The sequence below is a fragment of the Benincasa hispida genome, chromosome 8, assembly GCF_027475165.1.
Source record: "Benincasa hispida cultivar pf3 chromosome 8, pf3_genome.v1.1, whole genome shotgun sequence".
Classification (NCBI taxonomy): Eukaryota; Viridiplantae; Streptophyta; class Magnoliopsida; order Cucurbitales; family Cucurbitaceae; genus Benincasa; species Benincasa hispida.
Window position 1 is genome coordinate 60,158,479 of NC_143485.1, and position 20,480 is coordinate 60,178,958.

Sequence of the window (20,480 nt, forward strand, 5' to 3'; positions counted from 1 at the left end):
CGATAATAAAGGGATAAAGCTGGGTATTTATCCTGGTAACACCGTGGATATGACCCACTTTGTATTTGATACAAATGATCCAACGCGTTCATGTAGGTGACATGCAAGTGAGAGTATCCTATGCAATGCATTTGCATAAGACTGAACCTTGAAATAGTAACTACTATATATAACACCATTGATTAGTCAGTTTCTATTTCAATAGAATGACCTAGGAGACTTAGTCTTAGTCTTGAGTATATTATGAACTCCTGTTCACGAGGGATTGTGCTTTGATTTGTATAGGTGAGGGTGGCCAGTTCGCTGACCCAATATGCCTACCATTTTAGGGACAAGACCGAGTGGGGAGCTGGGAACATAATAATACACGATGGAATTCACTCATTCCCGTTTTAAGGGTAAGTAGATGAGTGTTTCCTTAAGTGGTGTATTCGGGACTTGAATAAAGAACCCTACCCTCTCATTAGCCTGAGAGAGGTTTCTGTTTATTGGTTAGATCATAAACAAGTTGTTCATTAGAGGAGCACTGGTACTTAAGAAGTCAGAGGTAGCCCAAGGGTAAAATGGTAATTTGACCCAATTGGAGTTACGAACACTCGTGAAGAACTAACTTGCTAGAATATATCTATATCCATGGACAAAGAAATATATCTGTAGTGAGAAGAGTACAGTTGTGGGTCTTTAGTGGAGTGTACCCACAGTTAATGAATATTGATTAATTTGGTTAATGAGCTTAGCCAATTAATCTTATATCATCAGACCTTCTGATCTACAGGTCTACCAAGTCCCCATGTTAGCTCACTAGAGGATACTTAAGATGGATAATTATTATTGTTCAGATTAATTTGAGAAAACTATATATTAATGTGATTATTATATAATTATTATAGATATGATCTATAATTATATTAGAAAGTAATATTTGCACATATACATGCGATTTTATGATAATTAAATATATACATTAATTTGGTTTTAATGTATAAATGGTTAATTAATTATTGTAAAAATTAAAATTAAATAAGCGTTATTTAATTTTGCAAATTAAATAAGTGTTATTTAATTGGGATAATTGATTAAATAAACGTTATTTAATTAAATGGGCTAATTAATTAAATAAATGTTATTATTTAATTAATTATAGAAAAGAAAAATATATTAGGAAATGGGCTTGGCCCTTGTCTATATAAAGACGCCCGTTTGGCCCTTTGGTAATACACATTCTCATACAGTCTCATTGCAGAGAAACTCTAACAATACACAACACTTAAGTGTTATTGTGCAGAATTTTCTCTTAGCCTCTCTACTCTCCAAAACCCTATTCTCCTCTTCCTCTTCTAATAGTTGGATACCACCTATCCTCTATTGGAATTCTAAGAGAATAACGAGGTTACTCTTGTGGTATTATTCGAGAACGCTCAAGGAGTTGTTCGTGATCAAGATCGTTTGGAAATCCGTTCATTGGAACCTTAGAGAAGCTTATTCGTGACATTAGGAAATCTACAAAGGTAAGATTCGTTCTAATCTTTTCCCTGATGCATGCTAATTTGCATGTTTATACATTTTGTTTATTATAATGATTATGTTTATTGCAAAATTGAATTGTGGGATGCAAGACATTATAATAAAATGCTTCCGCTGCAGGATTCAATCCCATCACTACCAGGGTCGAATGTGGCCAGAGTATACCGGGAAGTCTAGAGAAACCTGAGCCTATAGTGTCATCCAGGCAATCAGGGGGCTATTGGGGTCAAGCGAGACCAGAGTATACCGGGAAGTTTAGAGGAGCCTGGGCTTGTGGTCCATATTCAACCTTGAGGCAGCTTTGTGTGCAAGTATGACCTTGTTATTTGGTTTACCACCGTAGGGTTATTCAATGTGTGGTATGTCTAAAACAACCATATATCATTGTCCAAAGTAACCCGCATTGTAAACGAATATTTGGGTACAGAGTTGGTGTGGTTTTTGTGATAACTCATGAATGTTTTACAATGTGCTTTATATGAGATATGATCATGCCAATATTTTACTAGCACGTGTTTGAAAATGTTACTAAATCTTTTATACTTTTCTAATGATTTACTGAATGATTTAACAAACTTCATTGATGTTTTAAAAAGAGAAAACTTATGTTCATATTAAATTACTACTCATTGGGCTTTAGCTCATGCTTTCAATATTTTATGTTCCCCCTCCCTTTAGGTAGCGATCAAGTTCTAGCATCAAGCTGAGTTATCCACTGGCGCACGACAATAGTCTGCTGCTGCATTGTAGATTTATATAAGTTGGAGTCTTGTTGTACATAGATTGCATACCATAAAATAAATGTATAAGAGTCTTGGGAACTTCAGATATAAAGTAGTGGTTTAGTTGTGTAGTCATAAAAGTGTTTGATGTACATACACTCTGTTGATGGTCTGTATGCATATGTATTTGCCATTGAGTAATGTGATTGAATCGAGTTTTAGTAAAATTGGAGATGGAGAAAGTTATGAAATGTGTTTATTAATAGCATAAAATCAACATGGCAAACGAAAATTAAATGTATTGAATGATCATTGTTCAGGTTCAGATACATGTTAAGTTGGAAGGTTGGAAGGTTGGATGTTAAATGTCATGAAGGGAGGTGATGTTTATCATCTTCACATCTCCTTCTAGGTTAAGAAGGTAATCTAGAAGAGAATGTGATAATAGAGGATTTTTCCTTCTTTTTTGGTTACTAGAAAAGGGTTAGCTAGGAGTTTGAATATATATATTGAAGGAATCGAATTCCTCGCACATGCACGTGAACGCCGTATAATTGAAATTCAATTTGAAAACACTCTAAAATATAGAGAAGTAAACATGCTAACTTACAAGATAAACATCAAATTTCTAAGCATGCTTCTACAAAGAGTAAGAGAAAAAGGAAAAATTACTTACCCTTGTAAAAAACTTTCTTCACAAATCTCCTCTCCAAAAGTCACGAACACAGGAACTTCTTCCTTAGACAGAACAACATGAAGTGATAAACTTTGAACACTACCATTCAACCACCTTGATATTCTCAAGAACTAATAATAAGGGATGTTTTGGCTCCTTCTTAGTTTTTGGGAAAGGGAAATTGTAAAGTCACAGAGAGATACCTTGAGATTTTTTTGTAAAAATTTCATGATCTTCTTTTCTGTGTTTTCACAAAACAAAAATAATAGGGATTAGGGATGGGAGTTACATTAACTCCTTCCCACCTTCAAAAATTAACTCCTCTGTGATGAGAAGTTGAATATATTATATATAGAATAGAATAATAATAATAATAAATTAATTAATTAACTATATATTATACATCGTAATCATATTAAAATGCAATATCCTTCATATAAATTTTAACCTATAGTATTTATATGAAACTCGCTCATATAAATAATATCTAGAAATTGGAGGAATAAAAATATTAATCTCATTTTCTTATTGAATATGTGCAAATTAAGTCTTCTTATACAGAAGAAAGGCCTTTTATAAATATGGAAAGAATAAAGACAATAAATATTCATACAGAAATATAGTAATTCCAACGGTTCCTCTTAAGTTGGTTTATAGATGTGTCTTCCACAACCAGTTTATCAATTAATCTATCAAATTGTTTCTTTGAAAGGCCTTTAGTTAGCACATCAACAATTTGCTTTGATGTAGGAAGATAAGGAATACATATTGTTCTTGCTTCAATTTTCTCTTTAATAAATTGTTTATTAACCTCGATATATTTTGTTTTATCATGTAGAACTAGATTATGGGAAATAAAAATTACGATTTTATTGTTACAATAAACCCGTATAGGCGGAAAAAATCTTTAACTCTTCAAGTATCTTTTTTATCCATATTCCCTTACAAATTCCATGAGCTAAGGTTCTAAACTTTGCTTCAGCACTACTTTTGGCCACCACATTTTGTTTCTTACTTCTCCAAGTAACTAAATTTCCTAAAATGAAGGAACAATAACAGAGGTAAATCTTCTATCTATAGTACTTTTTGCCCAATCTGCATCAATGTAGACTTTTATTTGGAAATGATTATCCCTTTTGAATAGAATACCTTTTCTAGAAGATCCTTCCAAATATCTCAAAATTATGTAGCAGCTTCAAAATGAGTCGATCTAGAAGCATGCATAAACTGACTAATCATACTCACAACATACACAAATCAAGACGTGTATGAGACAAATGAATTAATCTACCAACAAGTCTCTGATATCATTCCTTGTTCTTTATTTCTTCTGCTTTTGCTAGTAGTAGCTTTAGATTAGGTTCAGTAGGAGTTTCTGCAAGATTGCAACCAAGTAAGCCTGTTTCTTTAAGTAAGTCAAGGACATACTTAAATGAACTCTAATTACAGAGGATCTTTTAACGGAAGCGGATCGTCTAAATCCCATTGTGTTTGAACCCATACATTTACAGTCATATAGAACAGATTATGCACAAAACTTAAATTACAACATGCTTCTGAAATGAAAGCAAAGGATAAGAGATTATACCTTTGAAGAACTCTTCTTCAAGTATATTCCTCGATCAAACTCGCTCACGAATACAGCGAACAACTTGATCTCCCTCGAACAAGTAACAACTCGATCCTCGAACTAACCGGACACTACCACTAGATTACTTGGTATTCTCGGTGTGAGAATCCAGGAATCGTGGGTTCTGGCTTATTTTTGTTTGAGGGAAGGTTTAGAGTTTGAGGAGGAAGACGATCGAGTAAACGAACAACTGTATCGTGTAGATTAAAAAGTCTATCGCATAGACTAGCTACTCGATCGTGCAGTCTCTCAAGTGATCGTATAGTAAGACTTTCTTACTCGATTGCTTATTTCGTCTGTTAGCTCTCGTGGAATAATTTTCATTTTTATCCCACTTTTCCATAAAACCGTATAACTACCAACTAAGAGTGGTTATTGAGAAAAAGAATTTAATTATCAAATAATTAATAAATATGATAACTAACTTATCATATTATATTTATAACTCATAGTTTTAGTATTGCATCATATAAATAATTAATAAATATGATAACCTTTTTATTTGAAGATTAGCCCATGAAAATAAATTTAACAACCATATGATCAAGTTTGGAACGAAAGTTACTTGGTATGTGAACATAAGTAGTACACCCAAAAACTTAGAGGGGTAATTCAAAATATTTGCAGGCTGTTGGAATTTTTTTTTAAGGCAGCCGATGGGAGTCTTAAAATTCAAGATCTTACTAGGTATTCTATTTATTAGATAGGTATTGTGAGAATTGATTCCCCCCATAGATATTTTGAAATATGCATAGAAAACATTATAGCATGTGCCACTTCAAGTAAACACCTATTTTTTCTTTCGGCAATCCCATTTTGTTGGGGAATATCCCGACACGTAAACTGATGAACAATTCATTTATCTTTAAAAAATTCACCAAAAAACTCATTAAAGTAGTCGTTTCCATTATCAGAGTGTAAAATGCAAATTTTGGTTTGATATTGAGTTTCAATCATATAGTACAAATGTTTAAAAATGTCTTTTACCTAAGTTTTTTTTTTTTTTTGTATTAAATAAACCCAAGATAAACGAGTATGATCATTAATAAAAGTAAAAAAAAAAAAAAAAAACATATTTTTCTACTATGAGTTGTAATTTTTAAAAGACCCTAAACATTGCTATTGATTAAATAAAAGGTTTTGAAGCTTCGTTAGGTTTTGGAAAATATATGGATCGATGATTTTTTTTTTTTTTTTTTGCTAAAATGAAAATCTCACAATCAACAGAGGAACAATCAATTCCTTTAAATAAATTTGGAACTAAAGATTTGAGGTAAGAAAAACTGGGATGTCTTAATCTAAAATGCCAAAGTATAATTTGTTCTTTGGCAGAAATAGAACCAATACTACTGAGATCCTGAGTTATTTTAAGGCTAAAAGAACCTTCATCAAAGTAGTAGAAACCATCAAGCATCCTAACACTCCCAATCATCCTTCCCGAATCTTGATCCTAAAAGATATAGTGTGATTCCAAGAATGTAATACAAAAATTGGAATCTTCAAAAAGTTTCAAACAAGCTAATTTTGGAACATGTAAGATAGACTGAAGAGAAATTTTTTTAGTCAACTTAATAATTCATTTTCTTATAATATAAGGAAAACTACTATCGACAATTCTAGTTTTCTCATTACAATATGATGGAGAGTACGAATTAAAGAAAGAAGAAGAACTAGTCATGTGATCTGAATCTTCGGAATCAATAATCTGTTGAGATGAATTACTGCATGAGAATGTCTTAGGATAATTACCTATGTGAGTAAAGGAAACACATGAATTATTAGATGAAAAATTGGTAGGTAGAAATTTTAGAGTTTGATGAATTTGCTCTTGCAACATGGTAGTAATTAATAATGGGAAATAGTAAATTTACCAAACCAAGTAAACCGAACCAAACCAGAATTGTTGAACCAACGATGAGTAGTGAACTGAACTAGTGAACAACACCAAATAGTGAACCAAACCAAGTAATGAGCCAAACCAGCTGAGTTGACCAAGATGAAAAAAAATTAGACCAGACTGATTGAAACAAAATCGAACCAGTTTACACCAATTTTATATGGCTTCTACGAACACGAAACAACAGAACTCCACGACGAAAACTCATGAAGAGGAACGTTGAGCAAAGAAGATGGGGTTAGTCGATTCCGGTGAGATTCAATGGATTCCACCGATGGTTCCATTGAAACAATCACCGTTCACCGGAGCAAAAAAGGTGCGCGAACTCTTCTGAGGTACACAAGCTCTTCCTAAGGTGGGGTTGAACCTACAACACTTAAAAACAAAATAAGACTGCGACAATGTGATGGCGTCGTGCAACTATGGCTTGCCTCGTCGGTTTCTACTTGTTCACGCTAGATCAAAATCCCTAACTTGAGAAGACGACCTACAATCAGAAGTAAGGTGTGCTATTTAAGACAACAGCTAGGGTTTCGACAATAATAGGCTAGGATTCTGGTTATGGCGGCTAGGTTTTTAGGATTTTAGACATAACTATGATTTAGCCGCTCTGATACCATCTAGAAATTAGAGGAATAAAAATATTAATATTCTTTCTTATTGAATGTGTGCAAATTAATTATTCTTATATTGGAGAAAGACTTTTCACAAATATGGAAAGAATAAAACAATAAATATTCATATACAAATATAGTAATTCTAGCATAATATTTGAATCAAATATTTATCTCTCACATATTATATAGTTTTATTTACAAATCATATTTATAATTAACTATAGATCATAATGTATCATACTTTATATTAATCATATTAGTATAATTAATACATTTAATTCTCTTAAATCATTTGAATAATTCAAATTATTCCAAAAACAATTATTACTTATTTTATCATCAATGTGCTAGCAAGGGGACCTTATGGACCTACATATTAGAAACTCCAATGATAGAGATTAATTAGTTAAACTCTTCAATTAAATTAATCAAAGTTCTTTAACTATTGATCACTCAATTAAAGACTGACAGCTGCACTATTCGCACTTAGATATATTTCTGTGTCCATGGATATAACCAATCAACAATAAGTCGACCCTTCGCGAATTGCTCATAACTACAGTTGGGTTAAATTATCGTTTTACCCCTGTAGTTACATTTAACTTCTTATGAATAAATAGTTTATAACCCAATTATAAACTAATCCCTCTAATGAATAAATAGTTTATAACCCAATTATAAACTAATCCCTCTCAGGCTAATGAGAGGGTGAGGTCTCATTGTTGAAGACTCGAAATTAGCTATTAAGGGAGCAATTCATCTACTTTCCCTAAAGACGGGAAAGAGTGAATTTCATTTTATGTAGTTGTGTTCTTAGCTCCCCTCTCGGACAAATTCCCAAAATAGTAGGCTTATTAAATCGGCAAAATTGGTCGCTTTCACCTATATAGATCAAAGGATTGTCCTTATAGGTAGAAATTCACAATTCACTAAGGATTAAGGTCAAATTACCTATGGTCATCCTAGTGAAATGTTAGTCTCTTTATATAAACTCTTTATACATGATACACCCACTCACATGTCTCCATATGAACGATATGGATCATATCGTTTGTAACTCTTATAACTCTTGTAACACTTATAAAGTGGGTCATATCCACAGTGTCGCTAAGATAAGGCACCCAACCTTATTCATATACTACATACCTTTTAGGTTATTACTTAAACATGATCTACTTGTCCGTCTACCACATACTGTTCAAGCCACATCAAATAACCTTGGATCTTAATTTATTGGATTGAGATAATGCAATCTAAATGTCGAATAAAATATTTCTTATTTTATTAAATAAATAATTTTTATTAACAAATAACAAACTACTGGATCCATGAGATTTAGGATACTAAATCCAACATATATGTGTGTGCGCACGCCCGCATGTGCGTATGCATGTGTGTGTTTATGCGTGTGTGTGTATATATTATGTGGGAGTGTGCGTGAGTGCGTGTGGGAAGAAAAAAATGAACAATCGAAATACTATATGGATAGAATTGAGGACAATATTTTACGTACATTCATAAGTAAATAATTGTAATAAATAGAAAAATTAGGGAAAATATCTAAAAATATAGCACCTCTTTAAATATATTTGCAAACGTAGCAAATTTTAATCGGTCATTTCTTGAATTGTTTTAAAATTCCAAGTTTTCCCTTGTCTGTGAAGATCTTCTCACTGCAGGCCTCTATTGGTTCTTCTTCTCACTTTGGGCCTCTACTTGTTCTTCTTCTCACTTCTTTGCCATGGTCGCCTTCTTCTTCCTTTCTTCATTCATATAATACCCTTATTCTCTTCCTTTCCTTTATTTCTTCCCCTTTCTCTAGTTTCCCTCTAAACAAATCATGTCTGATTTTGACTCTTCACCCTCTCCTCCACTATCGCCACCACTGTCGCCAGCTCGTACTCTACCTATGCTTCTCCCTTTTCTTCTTGGCCTTGCCCGAACCACCACCGAATCCAACCTCAACTAGATCATCATTCTCGACCATGTTGCCCAAACGATTGTCATTTTTTAAGGCCACGTTCTTGACTCTCTTCTTCGTGACTTGTTAGAGAAATTCAAGCCCTTGTCGGCATCCAAAGCTTTGATCAATGTGATGCCGAGAGTTAGGGGTTACATTATGGGGGATAGATTGTGCAAATGGGGCTGGGGCCACTAATAGTCACTATTTGCGCTAAAAGTTACTGTTGATAGTGTTATATCAGTGATATTATCAGTTATACCAATGATAACATGTTATCACTAATAACATGCTATCAATGATATCCTTTATGGCCATCAATGTAGAAGGATGTTGTAACGATCTGACTTTTCTAACATTTACTAACAGGGCATTATTACATGCATGCATAGACCTCAAATAAAAATTTTAACTCTTCGCTCAATTAAAAATAAATGATTTCATATGTCAAAAAAAGTTTAATAAAATTTCATTAAAAAAACTTAAAATATTTGTTCAGGGTTCCCTAAAAACATAAGATAAAACTAGAAAACACATAAGAATTTAAAGGTTTAACATAAAATACATTAAGAAATTTCAAAAAATAAGACTCATTTCAAAGATGAAAACATGCGCAAAAGCATCTGTCTGGTCCCAATAGCACGATTACAGATTCTTCTTGTCATTCGTTGATTTGTCTTTACCCTTACCTGAAAAACATAACTTTAGAAAGGATGAGTATGAAATACTCAGTAAGTAACCCCACTACCAGAGTTAGACTATGTATTTTTGTCCAATAAATGTAACATTGTAGTGGAACCTGCAAAACCTCAAGTTATTCATGGATAGCCATCTAGTGATCAATTAAACCTGCCCTACCATAGGTGAGATGTACCCACAAATCTCTGGTGAATCTCGAAGGAATCACTAACCTCTGGTGAATCTTGCAACACAAACCTACAGTGAATCCCAAAGGAATTACTAACTTTTGATGAGTCCCGAAGGAAACACAAACCTCTAGTGAGTACACGGTTACAAGTAGGAGGCAATTATCAACATCATATTTATCATGCCACACAACTCAGAGTCCCACAATATGGTAACATATTATCATGCTCATACATCCTCATTACATATCTTATAAAGTTAACATCATGCTCGTGCATCCTCATAACATATCTTATAAAGTTAACATCATACTCATATATCCTCATAACATACTTTATAAAATTAACATCATGCTCACGAGTCCTCTCTAGTTAAGCAAAACATATATACAGTCTTAGAGATAATATTAATGTCCTAACTGTATCGCTTAGCACAAAAGCGATTCTAGTAGTAGATTGTACCCTAAAATTAAGCCCACAACATTAACACGGGAACAATCTCTACAAAAATTCTTGAATAAAACCTAGAACAAAAAACCAAACTTAGATTAAATCTCTAGGGCCTAAATCCAATCATAGAACTAACCAAAATACATCTAAACAATTTTACCCAAAGTGTTGCTTAATCCGAACCACGCACTTCCAATCTTCCAAACCAACCACAAAAAAAAAAAAAAAAAAAAATCGATCTTAACTCTTCTGAACATCACGTTAATTTCCCTCAAAACTCCAATCTAAATTCAATCCTAACAAGGGTAAAGCAAATTCAGCCCACGAACTTTATGGGTAACCAACCCCCAACCAAAATTCTACAATAAACTCATAAAACTCAACTTCAGCTTACCAAAATCTTTACGAGAACACCCCAATGATGCTGCACAGTTTTCTCTCGATTCCAAAAATATTCCAAAATTATGATTAAAGCAATAATTAGGCCTATTATTAGTTGGGTATCTAAGATGCTTCAAAATTCCTTCCCAAAAATCACAATCTTTCCAAAACCACAAGAATCTTGCGAGACACAGTGACCTCCGATGATAGGGTCATCTATTGGCGAATGACTACTGATTTGTTGGTTTGATGAAGGTGAGTGACAACCAGCGACGTGTGATAGCACAATAGAAAAACCTAAAGAGAGAAATTGTGAGAAAGAAAGAGATTTAAAGAGAGAGAAGGATGGACGACGGAACCTACCAGAGACTGCGACGTGGCAGTGGACGACGACTGGAGGCATGACAGTCGAAGGTGTTGAACGGTGGTGGGCTCTCGGCGTGGGTATGTTGAACACACAGAGAGAGAGAGATTGTTTTGGCTAAGAAAATCGTGAAAGGGGAGGACGAAGAGGAAAATTTCACACAATGACCCAAAACCCAAAAACTTTTCTACCAATGATCTCTTCCTAAAAAGTTTTCTACCATTGACTTTTTGCCAATGCAAAATCTCAAAATTACCCCCAGTTTTTAAAAAGCCTTCAGACCGCACCACATTTCTTTTTCCTTCAAAGATTTCTTTAGCCGTTCATTTAATGTGCATTCAATACACCACCAATGTTCCACCAAAATATTTATTCCCAACTAATATTCTTTCAATAGCATTGGAGAGAATGGAACGTCATTCTCATTATTCACTTTCTGTCATCGAACTCCCCACGAAATTCTCTCATTGTTCTCTCGTAATTTTCTCTCAGAGTTTCATTCGAATATCTTCGTTGATCGCTTTCATCGTCAGATTCAGTCCACATTTCTTCTTCCTTCAACGGTTTCTTCAGCCTTTCATTCAATGTATGATTTCTTCTCCCAGATTGCTTTCATAATAAGTGTCGTTTTGCATTAAATTACAATACGATCATTTATACATTACTGTGTGATCGATTATACATTACTATGCAACCGTTTACTATATGATTGTGTATAAATTACTACACGATCGTTCATAAATTACAATATGATTGTATAGTAAATTATAAATGATCGTGTAGTAATTTATACATGATCGTTTAGTAAACTATAAACGATCATGTAGTAATATATACACAATCGTTCATTACAATATAAGTGTAGTTTAACATTAAATTACAATATGATCGTTTATACATTACTATGTGATCGTTTATACATTATTATGCAATCGTTTACTACACGATCATATAGTAAATTATAAACGATCGTGTAATAATTTATACACGATCAAATAGTAATGTATAAACGATTGTGTAGTAATTTATACACGATCGTATAGTTATGTATAAACGTAGTAATTTATACACGATCGCATAGTGATGTATAAACTATCGCATAATAATTTATACATGATCACATGGTAATGTATAAACGATCGCATAGTAATTTATACACAATCGCATAGTAATGTATAAACGATCGTTCACTTATCAGTGATTTTTTTATCCCATTGTAGATCAAGGGCGCTATTTCGCATCTGTGTACGATTTGATGGGGATTGGGATGAGTCCGGAAGAAATTATGTTGGTGGTCATATGAAAGATTTGAAAGTCAAAAATGATATAACAGCCAGTGAATTAGTGAGTATGATGCACCAACAACTGAATATCGATCCGGATATGTTTGATATACACATTAAATATTGCTATAATCTATTGGTCCCGGCTCCCCCAATTAACATAATCGACGATGAAGATCTTAGCTTTTTTTTAGAAGGCAGTGATGCATTCCGGATGCCGTTATTTGTATCAGTTACACCTTGTGAAAGTCATGGAGTACGCACGGACAATATGTACCGACATTGTAATCCAATCGATCAACCCAATCCAATTCATACAATGTCTTCACTTGATGATCATATATAGCCATGTAACTTGGGGGATGACCGAAGTGAAGCTTGGTTTGGTCGGAACAGTGAACCCAGATGTACTTCACAATTCGATACTGAAGATGGATATGGACAATCTTCAAGACTACAAACTTCTCCAACACCTAACATCCATGTTCCAACCTCACCTGCTCTCGTTCCACCAGTTGTGATGCCTTCGGTGCTAATGCATTCCACTGTTCCAACCGAACTATTTATTGATATACCTAGACCATCAGAGGGCCATTGTATGACGACCTCATCATAATATCTCATGACTATCTGAATGACGAGGATATAAAGGCCGGTCAAAATTTCTTTTCGAAATATGGCTTGTCAGTTAAATTATTGATGCTTGCAGTAAGAAAGAACTTTGAGTACCGTGTAAAAAAGTCAACAAAGAGCTTGCTAACTATCCGGTGTTTGGTGGAGGAATGCAAGTGGAGGGTTCGTGCAAAAAAAAAAAATGAAAGAAAGTGATTCCTTCAAAGTGTCGAAATATTCCAGTAAACATACATGTTCTCTTGAAATGAGAATTGGTAATACTCGACAAGAAAAAAGTTGGGTTATTGGACACTTAATCAAGTCCAAATACAAACAACTTGGTTGAACCTACCACCCAAGGGATATAATTGAGGATGCCCGATGAGATTATCGAGTGAACATAATGTTGGGAATGTCCTAGAACTTGCAGCTCATGTTAAACATTCTATTTATCAATAATAACGACTTATTGATTTTGCATCTTATTATAAAAATCCAATAAACATATCCTTGGCTATAGTCTGAATATTGTAACTTTATGTAGTGCCATAAATAGGATCAAGTTAACAATATATAGATAAGTATATGGATGAAATTGGGTATCTCATCCTGGTAGTACTATTGGATGCGACCCACTCTATAGTTGTTACAAGAAGTTGTAAAGTGCTAAACACGATATGATCCACAAATCTTTCATGTTGAGACATGTGAGTGAGGGCATCCTATGCAATGAGTTTTCATGTAGACTGGACCATTGAAAATAGACATTTTTCTTTATAATGACCGTTTAATGTTAAAACTGACTATTTCATTTATCAACTTACCTAGGTTAACTCGATCTTAATCCTGAGCTAGCTATGAACTCTTCTTTATTCGGGATTATCCTTTAATCTGCAAACGGTGATAATAGTCCAACAATACTGCTCAATAAGCTTACCATTTCAGGGATAAGATCGGATGAATAGCTGGGGACATAGCCTTGCAAGATGGAATTCACTCCTACCCGATTTAGGGTTAGCAGATAAGTTGTTCTCTTAAGTACTGATTCCAGGTCTTGAACAATCGGGGCCCTACCTTCTCATGATAGAGAATGGATTTGATTCATTATGAATCAGAATTGTTCATTAGAGGGTCAGTAGGAACTTAAGGAACAAGATGTATTCACAGGGGTAAAATGGTTGTTTTGACCTAGCTGTGATTGCGAACAACCTGTGAAGGATCGACTTATTGATTATGGTTATTAAGAGGACATAATATATCTAAAGTGAGGGGAGTTCAACTATGGGCTATAGTGGAGTGTCCCATTAGTTAATGAATGGGGATTAGATCGGACTAATGAGTTTAGCCGATTAATCTCGAATCGTTGGAGCCCATGATCTGTAGGTCCGTGAGGTCCCCCTAGTAGCTCGTAAATGGTTAAGCTTTAGAGTAGCTTGAGAAATTAATTTGAAATGTTCAAATTAAAATTAAACAAAATAGGATAATATATATTTAAATATGATTTAAATATATGAAGATGGTTTTGTGCAAAAATTAATTTAATATTTGATATTAAATTAATTAATATTTTAAAATTAATTTTAGAAAATTATTTTTTAGTTTTAAAATCAAAATGGATTTTGAAATCAAATTTTGGTTTTCAGATAAAATTGAAAAATTGGATTACATGCACAAATGGAAATATGAGATTGTCCATTATCAACTTCTTCATACTCACACAAAGCCCACTTTCTCTTCTTCATTAAACTCCAAGCATGAGCTGCAAGCCATGCACATTTCTTCTTTGCATGTTCATTTGCAATAAATAAAGAAGAATGGAGTGATTTAGAAGGATGCATTATATAGAAATTTTAGAGAAAATTTCGGCTGGAAGAAAGAGTTCTTCGGTAGTGCGTTGCTGTGAGCTTTTCTCTGTAATTCCGTTGCTTCAAGCTATTCTTGAGTCCCACAACTCGATCTAAAGCTCCAAGAGGATAGTGGAAAAGATTTTGAGGTGGTTCACGGTGATCTTTGATGAAGACTGCTATTGTTTGATCAAGATCTTGAAGAATTCTACAAAGGTATGATATAAAACCCTCTTATTTAGATGAGCATGCTTTAGTTTCCGCCAAAATTAGTGAATTTGAATGCTTATGGATCCTTGATACTTCTGTTGCATGTTATTGCACTCTAACACATAAGTTACGGACGAGCTTATCGCGCTGGAGAGTATGTATTGATGTATGCACGAGGGTCACTAGAAGGATTATATGCTATTGTTAGGGCATATGGCGAGGCACTTAAGCTTGCAAATCCAGGTACGATATTTGACGTTGAAGTAGAGGACGGACAATACTTTAAGTACGTCTTCATGGCACTTGGTTCGTGTATCAGGGGTTTTTTAAATTGCATCGCCCAGTAATCGTTGTTGATGGGACCCATTTGCATAAGAAATGTAAAGGTACGTTGTTAATAGCAACATGTATCGATGGAAATAACAATATATATCTTATCGCCTTCAGTATTATAGATGGTGAGAACGATGCATCATGGACTTGGTTCATGACTTATTTGAAGGCTTCGATAGGAGGCGTTCCCAATTTAGTGATTATATCATATCGTCACATCTTAATTACAAAGACTGTTACAAGTATATTCCCTGATGCATTTTATGCCCTGTGTATATACCATATTCGGAAAATTTTGGTTGAAAAATTCAAGAATAAGGACATAATCCCACAGTTCTACCTAGCGAAGAAAGCTTATAAAATTTTTGACTTTTAGATGTATTAGGCTAAGGTCCATCAATATCCTAGTGTGACGGCCTATCTTGAGGTGGTTGAATTATAATGGTGGGCAATGGTTTATCAAGTCCATTGTAGGTATGACAAGATGACGACAAGTATAGTAGAATGTCTCAATGGAGTGTTGAAAGATGCCTAAACTACCAATCCCAAAGCTATTAGAGCATATCTGCGAGTGGCTACAAGGTTGGTTTTATATCCGACATACACATGCAATGGCATGCACAAACATTGTAACTGATTACGCAATGGGTATTCTTAAGGAATCAGAATTGATGTCTAGAACGTATCGTGTTTCTCCGGTAGATATGCATATAATTAATGTGGACGATGGATATTTGGGGGGGTTGGTTGATCTTCGTTCACGGACATGTACGTGTATGGAGTTTAATTGCCTCAAGATTCCTTGCTCCCATGCAATATCTGCAGCGACCCTGAGAAACATTAATGCTCAAACATTATGTGAAAAATGGTTTACAGTTGAGTGTGTTCTCATTGCTTACGCCGAACCAATCTTCCCAGTCGAACACAGTCAATAATGGGTTTGAAGATCATATGTTAGAGATTTTGAACCAATTCTACCACCGCAAAAGGTATCAAGTGTAGGTCGACGCCAAACCGTCAGGATACCTTCAATTGGAGAGGAGCCATGGCAAATACACAGGTGTACACGATGTGGTCAGAGAGGACATAACAAGAAAACGTGCAGAAAAACATTGATAGCACCTAGCACTAGCCCATCTAGACTAAACAATATGTAATTTTCGCTTCTTTTTTTTGTACAACACCAATTATACTGTACAATATGTAATTTTAGCACAAATTTATCTAAACGATTGCTTAGTTAAATGTACAACACCAATTGTATTCTACAAATTTAGCACAAACTTATCTAAACGGTCTTATAACAAAAACTAAATGATCGCATAACAAAATCTAAACGATCGCATAACAGATATGTAAACGACCACGTAACAAAAACTAAAGGATCGCATAAATATATATCTAAACGATCGCGTAACAGTTAGCCAAACGATTGTATAACAAAACCTAAACAATCGTATAAAAAAAACTAAACGATTGCATAATAGATATCTAAACGATCACATAATAGATATCTAAACGTGTTGGGAATGTCCTAGAACTCGCAGTTCGTGTTAAACATTCTATTTATTAATAATAATGACTTGTTGATTTTGCATCTTATTATGGAAATCCGATAAATGTATCATTGGCTATAGTCTGAATATTGTAACTTTATCTAATGACATAAATAGGATCAAGTTGACAGTATATAGCCTAAATGGTCTAATAAGTATATGGATGAAATTGGGTATCTCATCTCGGTAACACTATTGGATGCGACCCACTCTGTAGTTGTTACAAGAAGTTGTAAGATGCAACAAACGATGTGATCCACAAATCGTTCATGTTGAGACATGAGAGTGGGGGCGTCCTATGCAATGAGTTTGCATATAGACAAGACCACGATAATAGTCACTTTTCTTTATAACCACCGTTTACTGTTAAAATTGACTATTTCATTTAATATGTAACCTAGGTTAACTTGATCTTAATCCTGAGCTAACTATGAACTCTTGTTTGTTCGGGATTATCCTTTGATCTGCAAACGGTGAGAGTAGTCCAACAGCACTGCTCAATAAGCTTACCATTTCGGGGATAAGATAAGATGAATAGCTGGGGACATAGCCTTGCAAGATAGAATTCACTCCTACCCTACTTAGGGTTAGCAGATCGGTTGTTCTCTTAAGTACTAATTCTAGGTCTTGAACAATCGGGGTCCCGCCTTTTCATGATAGAGAAAGGATTTGATTCATAGAGATTATGAATCAGAATTGTTCATTAGGAGATCAGTAGAAACTTAAGGAATAAGATGTAATCACAGGGGTAAAACGATATTTTTGACCTGGCTATGATTACGAACAACCTGTGAAGGATCGACTTATTGATTATGGTTATTAAGTGGACATAATATATCTACAGTGAGGGGAGTTCAACTATGGGCTATAGTGGAGTGTCCCATTAGTTAACGAATGGGGGTTAGATCGGACTAATGAGTTTAACCGATTAATCTCGAATTGTTGGAGCTCATGATCTGTAGGTCTACGAGATCCCCCTACTAGCTCGTAAATGGTTAAGCTTTAGAATAGCGTGAGAAATTGATTTGATACGTTCAAATTAAACTGAACAACAGAATATACATTTAAATATGATTTAAATATATGAAAATGATTATTGTACAAAAATTAATTTAATATTTGATATTAAATAAATATTAAATTAATTATTAATTTTAAATTAATTTATGAAATTAATTTTAAAAAACCATTTTTCAATTTTATTAATCAAAATGGTTTTGAAATCATTTTGTGTTTTAAAAGAAAAATGAAAATCGGATTTTGCATGTTGCACAAAATGAGAATGTTTTTTTTCCCCATTATCTTCATCTTCATGCTCACACAAAAGCCATTAACTTCTCTTCATTAATTCTCCAAGCATGAGCTACAAGCCATGTATTTCACTTCTCTGCATGTTCATCTGCAATATATAAAGAAGTTTGGAGTCATTTGAGAAGAACTAATGCAGAAATTTTGAGAGAAAAATCTCTGTGAGAAGAAAATGTTCTTTCTATCTGGCTGCTGTGTGTTCTTCATTGTTCTTCACCTATTCAAGCTATTCTTGAGTCCCACAACTCTATCTAAAGCTCCAAGAGGATAGTAGGGAAGACTTTGAGGTGGTTGACTGTGATCTCTGGTGAAGACTGCTGCTGTACATTTAGATTCTTGGAGAGTTCTTCAAAGGTGTGATCTTAAAACCCTCTTTTAGAAAAGCATATCTGGTGAAAAGCATGCTTTAGTTTCTGCTAAAAGTTAGTAACCTAGCTCTGATACCAATTGAAGGATCTCATATCTAAGAGTTCGATGAGCGTGTTTAGATTGCTCTGATCTCACGTGATCGAAATACATATAATATACATTCATACAAATAGTTATGCAAACAAACTCTAATTATCAGCATGCTATGAACGAATAAATCACAAGGGAAAGAGTGCCAGAAGACATTCTTCAAACTTTGGCAATCCAAGTAGTGGAAAACCTCCACACGATCTACCAACACCCAGCGGAAGCATCGGTTGCAGTAGCACGAACAACTGCAAACTCATGATCGCAATAGGGATGACACCACCACTAAAAGGCCCCAGGTATTCTTGGAGTGAAAACCCAAAAGGTGGTATTTGGTGAATTTGGTAAAGGAAGGAGGAAACACGAATCGTGTAGGTGATAAGCAAGTGGGAGGGAAAAAGATGCTATTGCATAGCAAAATGCTTATCGTTTAGGAGAAACTACACGAACGTGTAGGATTTACTGAACGATCATTTAGGAAAAGGTATATGATCGTTTAGTAAAATTGGCACGCTATATGATCGTTTAGAGAAGCTATACGATCATGTAAGAAATAGCGTGCGATCGTTTAGGCATAAGGTAGATGATCATTTAGGCGAAGCGGACTATCGTATAGGCTCTCATTTTATGTAAGCGATCGTTTACAATTCTCCAACGCGCACTTGCGAATTCTCTTGGGTGTTTGATTGAACGATTCAAAAAATGAAAACATTTTTCATTTTAATTCATCGGTTACAATGATCGACGCTGCCCCATTAACTCACGTCCGAACGTAAATTTTTTAGATTAATTATCATATAATTAACCAATTAATTAATTAATAAATATAATCATATTATATTTTTATCTTATAGTTTGATATTACATATTTGCTATAGTATTTTCTCCTTTACTTGATATAAATCATATTTATATCTTATTTCCTCCAAAATAATGTATCTTATACATTTAGCTAATTATATCATATATAATTAACTAGTCCAATTATATCATATATAATCGAACTTCCTCTTGTCAATTTGAACATTTCAAATTAACCAAAACACTGGTTCTCGACTTTATCCAAGCTACCCAGAGGACCAAATGGACCTATAGCTCGAAGCTCCAACGGTCTGTGAATAGCTGGTTAAACTTTTTAGCCACGAGATGCACTATCCGTTAACTGTCTGGCATTCCACTAAAGACCAACAATTGAACTCTTCTTACCACAGATATATTTCCGTGTCCATCGGATATAACCAATCATGAGTACGATGACCCTTCAAAGATGCTCGTAAGTACAACTGGGCCAAATTACCGTTTTGCTCCTGTAGTTACATCTCACTCTTTAAGTACCACTGCTTTCTCTAATGAACAATACAAGATAAGGTGTGTGGCGCCACATCATTCAAGCCTGGGAATCAGCTCTCAAGGGAGCTATCTATCTACTTACCTCTACCTCAGGGAAGGAGTGAATTCCATCTTGTGTAGTTGAGTTCCCAGCTCCCAAATCAGACGAATCCCCAAAATGGTAAGTTTGAATCGGCGAACTGGCCACTCGCACCCATACAAATCAAAAGACCGCCCTCAATGGCAGAAGTTCCCAATTCACTCAGGATTGAGGTCATGTTACCTATGGTCACCCTAGTGAAGTGAAGTCTCTATCATGAACGGTGTTATAACACTTTGTGGTCAGGTCTTATACAAACTCTTTGTATAGGATGCCCCCGCTCACATGTCCCTAACACGAATGGTCAGAATCAAATCATCTGTGACAAGTCACAACACTTGTGACCATTCCACAAAACGGGC